This window comes from Leuresthes tenuis, unplaced genomic scaffold, assembly GCF_036924035.1.
Source record: "Leuresthes tenuis unplaced genomic scaffold, fLeuTen1.0.hap1 SCAF_2, whole genome shotgun sequence".
NCBI lineage: Eukaryota > Metazoa > Chordata > Actinopteri > Atheriniformes > Atherinopsidae > Leuresthes > Leuresthes tenuis.
Genome location: NW_027325356.1, coordinates 4,543,751 through 4,549,750, shown reverse-complemented (window position 1 = coordinate 4,549,750; position 6,000 = coordinate 4,543,751). Strand labels below are relative to the sequence as shown.

Below are 6,000 nucleotides of genomic sequence, written 5' to 3'. Positions count from 1 at the left end.
GGTGACAAGGGGCATCCGTGGCAGAGTACAACACACACTGTAAATGAGTTCCACTTAGTGCCAAGTATGCGGACAACGCTCTTGTTTTGGTTATACTGGGACCGGATAGTTTGTAAAAGCAGCTCCAGTAACCCAAACTCCCCCAGCAGCCCCACAGAATCTCTCAAGGAACACAGTGGTAAGCCTTTACGGTCAAACTCCCCTGATCCCCTCAGTAACTCTGCAGGGGTAAAGATCTGGTCTACTCTCACACAACTTGGGCGAAAACCACTCCTTCTGAATGGATCAATAAGTAAGGCTGTTGTTCTTTTTGGGAGTAGATAAGATGAACAACTTAAATGTTTCTTACATTCAATCCTGCTAAAAGACATGAAAATAAGGAAAAGAGTTTATCAAAGTAATTCTAAATCTTAAAGGCCAAAAGGACTGAACAAAGATTTACTAAGCGTAAACATTTTTTGAACAATTATTCACTTGGATGTTTGCAATTACTGCTATTTTTCAGTGTTTTTTTGTGGTTGTGTAAACTCCTCCAAGAATATCTGAAATGAGTAAACAAAACCCTCTGTCAGTGTCAGTGTCCTGAGCTTTGGTGGCTTCACACACCATTACCGCCCTGGTCAGAGCTGACGCATGCTGCCAGTGTGACATTAGATCTGTTTAGTCTCATTGCGCTGTGTGCTGCCCACTCTCTTAATTCTATATCTGTGTGTTGGCCAAAACACAATGAGCGCAATGGTTCGCTGAAGCAGCCAGTAAGCTGGGATGCAACAGAGCGCGGCAGCCTGCCAAGCGTTGGCCAAGAAAAGCAAAAGCACGGGAGGGATTTTGTCAAGTGCTCATTTAAATATGAGTGAGCAACAGACTGTGGAATCTGAATGAGATTATAAAGAGAGACGGGGTAGGATGAATTTCAATTTCAAGGCAATACATGTATTCCCTCTTTGTTTCTTCACCCCTCAATCCAGCCTCCACCCCACCCTCCAGCCTCCCAGAGGTGAGATAATGACTCCCAACGATGAGCAAAGGGGGGAAGTTGGCAGCCCGTCACCACACAACGAATGGTTGTTATTGCACGGCTGCTCCTCCTCTACTATTATCTCTGAACACACGCAAACAAATGCACGCACACCAGCAAACACAGGTGAACACACACACACACACACGTGGATCTAGGTTACACAGAGCATCATATCTGAGTGAATCTCACTAGTAGCTCCACTGCAGTGGTACGCATTGCACCTCTGAAACCTCACAGATCTTAGCCTACTTAGCACATTTAAACACATATATATATTGTGTGGTTGTGTGAGTGTATGTCTATGTGTTAGGTCGTCTTTGGGGGTCGCCTAATAAATCTCCAAAGCTCATCAGCAGGTTGATTGAAGACAGAAGGATGGAGAAAGAGGCAGATGGAGAGAGAAAACAGGGACTGGTTAAAAAAAAAAAGAGTGTGGAGGGTGGGAGAGCAGATTGAGAGAGGCAGAGGGAGGGCTGGTAGAGAAGGAGGCAGAGTAAAGAAGGAGGGGAGGTGTAGCCAACAGCGCTGGTGAGACAGAAGTTTCAGCTCTGCGCTTCACACACAGCCAGGACAAAGGATAGCATACGCATACATACAGGTGAGACATCTCTTCTCCTCCTCCTCTGTTAGGTGCTTTCTCAGTCTTTTTGCATGCTGAAAGATGATGCTGACATTCAGGTGTGAGGGTGAAAACAAAGAACTTCAGGCGTAGCCTAAGTTGGGAGTGTGCAGGCATGCAGCGTAAACACGAAGCATTAGTGAAGGTGTTGTTGCATCCTGGGGGCTTGTTGTCAGTATCAACCATTGAAAAATGCTCTTTCTCTGTTTTGCTAATAAGTGCAAGAGCATCATTTTCCAGATGAGCTCTGAACACAAAAGGCAGTGTAAGTGTTGCTGTCATATTTAAGGATGCTTTCCTTAATGCTTTAAAAGTGATGGTGGAAAAGCACTATGGAGTCTATGTGCATTCAGCAGTCGTGCCGCGTTTGAGCAGCATGCATTATTTATCTGCACTGATCTCCAGAAACAGCAATATCTCAACAGAGACAGAGGAAGAGATGTATGTGCTGTAATATACTCACTGAGTGTTCATATCATAGGTGATGGCTGGAGAGATGTAAGAGGGGGGAGCTTCGGGACAACCTGTATCTTTTATATGTTCAGCTGAGCCACACTTGCCTTGTCTTGTTTGTAGTATCTTTGCACAGTAGGTAGCAGTGTGGCAGAGGCAGTATGCATGGATATCCTATGGTTTATTTATCTGTCATTATCCGTGTTGGAGATACCAGAGAGTTCCCCGGAAGAGGCTATGAATAAGGCTTATCTTGAGCTGTTTGGGTTTTTTACATAGAGGAGGTTGAGCCCTTTTGTCTGCAGATAAAGTATCTTCATCCACATCAGTGTAACACATGGCTGCTGCAGGCTACAGATTGATCATCTGGCACAGCGTGTGTGCAGATTAAACATTTGTAAGCACATATGCTTGTGTTATTTACAGCATCTGGGAGTGTTCGTGTGCCTGCATCCAGCTGCTTGTAAATGTCCTGTTTTATTGAATAGCAGTATCTTTTATGTTGTTATCAATAGCAGTTATTTTTGTTGTAAAAGCAAACGAAGGACCAGAGAGTCTTGAGATATAAGAATATCACACACACAGCATAAAACCTTAACCTACAAGTAAAGGAATACTCCACCTAAACACCACTCCTGTGGGCATGAGAGGCTCTGAAAAGTTTTGAGTTTGCTTTTTCAGATGTGGATTTACAGTAGAAACACTGTCCTTTGAATTCTCTAAATGATGATAAACGAAAGATAAATATTATTCATTGTTTTGAATTTATTTGTGCAGAGTACCCTAATGTATATTGTAAGACATGTGCTGTAAACCATAATACCATAGAGTCCAATAGTGATATTTATTTGCCACTGGTGGAACTGGCTGTTTATGTCTGTTGTGTTTGATCACTTTAGAGTAAAAAAAACAATTTAAACGCTTTTTAAGCACTTTCATATGAGCACTAATTGGTGATTAGTGTCAGGCTGCGAACATACCTGCTTTTAATTACGTTTTTGCATGTTCATGGTGCCTTGTGTAGCCTACATTTGTTTTGAAAGTCGGTTTGCATGTGGTCAGAAATCAACATTGAGCGTACACAAGAGGCCATATGGAGCTGAACTTAGAGGGATGGTAGGGGTAAATGTGACTGGATATGAAGCATCTGTGATCCAAGGGCCTTAAATACCACCTAAAATGTTCCTGGTGTCACTTTTTTCAATCTCACAATCAACTAAATACAAACATCCTTTATTGTCTCAGTGTTCTGCACTAATTAGTCTGCAGCAGTGACCTGATCAGACGTCGCCCACTTTTCCGTATCTGCTCTAACAAAATTTAAGAAAGAGTTTCCTCAGTGATAATCCCTGCAACCACTTTTAAAACCAGCCTGTTCACATGAAGAAAGGAAGAAGGCACGAAACAAAAACCACTGTGTTTGTGCAGATAGGGCTGGGATGGTGCTGGAATTCACCCAGTGGTGATTTTGGGTGGTTCAACAGTGTGAAACTGTATCTCTGATATTTGTGTTGGAAGAAGATGGTAAAACTCTCATCACGATTCACATCCAATAATTTGTTAAATTTTCAATTTAAAACTGTAGGCTTCTGCCTCCAAATCCCAGAGACGGTAAAGGAAGGGAGTCAGGTGATGTGATACAGACAGTATCGTATTGAGGTTAAGGTTCAGAGGGACCAGCTGGAACAGCACGTAATTGGACACGGACCTCATGTCAGACCTCCACACGCACCCCAACGTCGAGTCTATTGAGCCCTGAGAGCAAGCTGCAGGGAGTGTTGTCATGTGACGGACAGCTGTCAGCCATCGCACAAACTTGGTCGTACACAGAAGACCATTGTGGTGGACATGTAAACAACTAAAGTGTTGGGTCGCATCAGACACCAGGACATCGGGGAGAGCAACAGAGGGTGGGCAACGAAAGCCAGGAGACCACACCCGCCCGTCTACTGGTTCCACACCAGGCAGGCGGGATCATCTGGGTGTTTAATCCTGGGTTCAGCAAGCAAACTTTGCAACTTGAGGCCCGATGATTCAATAACATTTTTGTTATTGAGCATTTGTTTAACTTTCAGTTCTTTCACGCTGAATTGTGAAAAATGCAGCTTGGCGTTTCCTTTGATTGGCCTTTCTGTTACAAATCTATGGTTACTGCTATGGCTGTGAGTGCAGATGGACGTGAAATGTGCTTTTTTTGTGACACCCAGCATGAATAAATGTGTCCCATTTGGAGGTTTTATTTGTGCTTGCACCATGTTTGCGTGTCTGGCAGATGGGGTGAGACTCGTCACTCAGTAAGCAAGAAAAAAAGAGATTTAAACATGCAAAAGATGTTTATTTAAAGACAAACCATGAAATGATCCTAAATCTAATCAAACAAACAAATAAAAATAATATGTTGAATATGTTGAAATTATTGGGACAAACAGGAACAAACTCAACCATCAAACTTCAGACTTTTTGGCTCTTTAAATCTTGTAATCACTCAGTTTATGACAGTTGTATATATTGATGTGAGAGCATTTCCTTTTTTTGTACATTTACAAAGAAAAAGAAAAGTCATGGACATAAATCCAGAAAGGTTTTGTGATAGTTTAATGAACTGCTGTGAAACTAAGTTGTTTTATATGAATCAGTTCAACTAAAAAGATGGAAAGAAATGTATCAAAGAAGCAGATTAGAAATGTTTTGCACTTATGCTCCAATGGGACATCACAGTTGAGCGTTATGGAGGAAAGGAATAGGACAGGATGTGCCTGAGTAGAGGACGAGGCATATTTTTGACCATAGTAGTGACATCAAAATTATATAAAAGGAAAGTCTGACAGTGTGGGAAAAGGGAAGTTACAGAGAGTAGCACAGTGAAGGACCAAATGGAGCAGGCCTGAGGGAACAGAGCCTCCTTTTTGTGCTTAATTACAACAGCTGACAGGACACCACCAACTGCAAATGGGACTGTTTTATTTTCTGTGATATATTTTGAATTTTTAGCCTGTGACCATGTAAAGTCTTTAAACCCCAGTGCCTTGAAAATTAAGCTCTATGTCTATGACATTATAAGTGTGTAATGCCAATAAGTCGAGTGGTCACCTCAGGGCAGGCTCAACCACAAATGCACGGGTTGTACGAAGTGTCTAAGTCAGAAGTAGGGATGTAACGATGTGGAAATTTTGATATCTCGAATATAGTGACCAAATTATCGCGGTCAACGATATTATCGCGATATTCTCAATTGCTGTACAAATGTCCAAAAAAACGCATACATTGAAATAATTTCATGAAACTTTGTGATTTTCTTGTCATACTAAAACATTAGAAGCCAAAATCTTCTCAAGTTGTGTTGGCTCCGCTCAGTGGAGCACACAAAGCCGACAGTAGACTGGCTGCCTTCGGTTCCGTTTCATTTGGAGACACTTAGCAACACAGCTGCTAACATGGCTAGAAGCTGCTCAGCGAGTAGCTCCTAAGTGTCTCAAAACAAAAACGGAAAATGTGCATTTTAGGTGGATAGATACTGCTCGAAACTTTGGTATACATCATTGACAAGTTATCAGCAAGTTACACAATCTTCCTAAAGCCGATGTCCCTCACATGATGTATCTGAACTGACGTTCGCTTACCTTGCATTGGCTTACGTTACAAGCTACGTATTCATGCGAGACACAGCCATGAGTTGCTCGCGAGACTTAAATGAGGCTGTTATTACATATCCTGATAATCCACCGAGATAATTAGATTAATTCAAACATAAATGGTACTATTTATTGCGTAAACTTTTACCACGATTTACCGTAATACCAGTAACTGTTACATCCCTAGTCAGAAGCCACATTACTCTTTTGACTCATGCTTAAAAATAACACTGAGAAAGAAGCTTTTTGTGTCACAATATAAAAATGATCACTCT

General features: G+C 41.8%; 1 protein-coding gene across 1 annotated transcript in view; it reads left to right on the top strand.

Annotated features, from left to right (window-relative positions):
- The first annotated feature begins 1,498 nt into the window (after positions 1–1,498).
- The window catches only part of c1qtnf4 (C1q and TNF related 4), a 39,348-nt gene continuing 34,846 nt past the window's right edge, over positions 1,499–6,000 (top strand). Inside the window, exon 1 of the mRNA XM_072379942.1 lies at positions 1,499–1,619. The gene's annotated coding sequence lies outside the window, so the exon portion shown is untranslated. The remainder of the gene's footprint in view (positions 1,620–6,000) is intronic.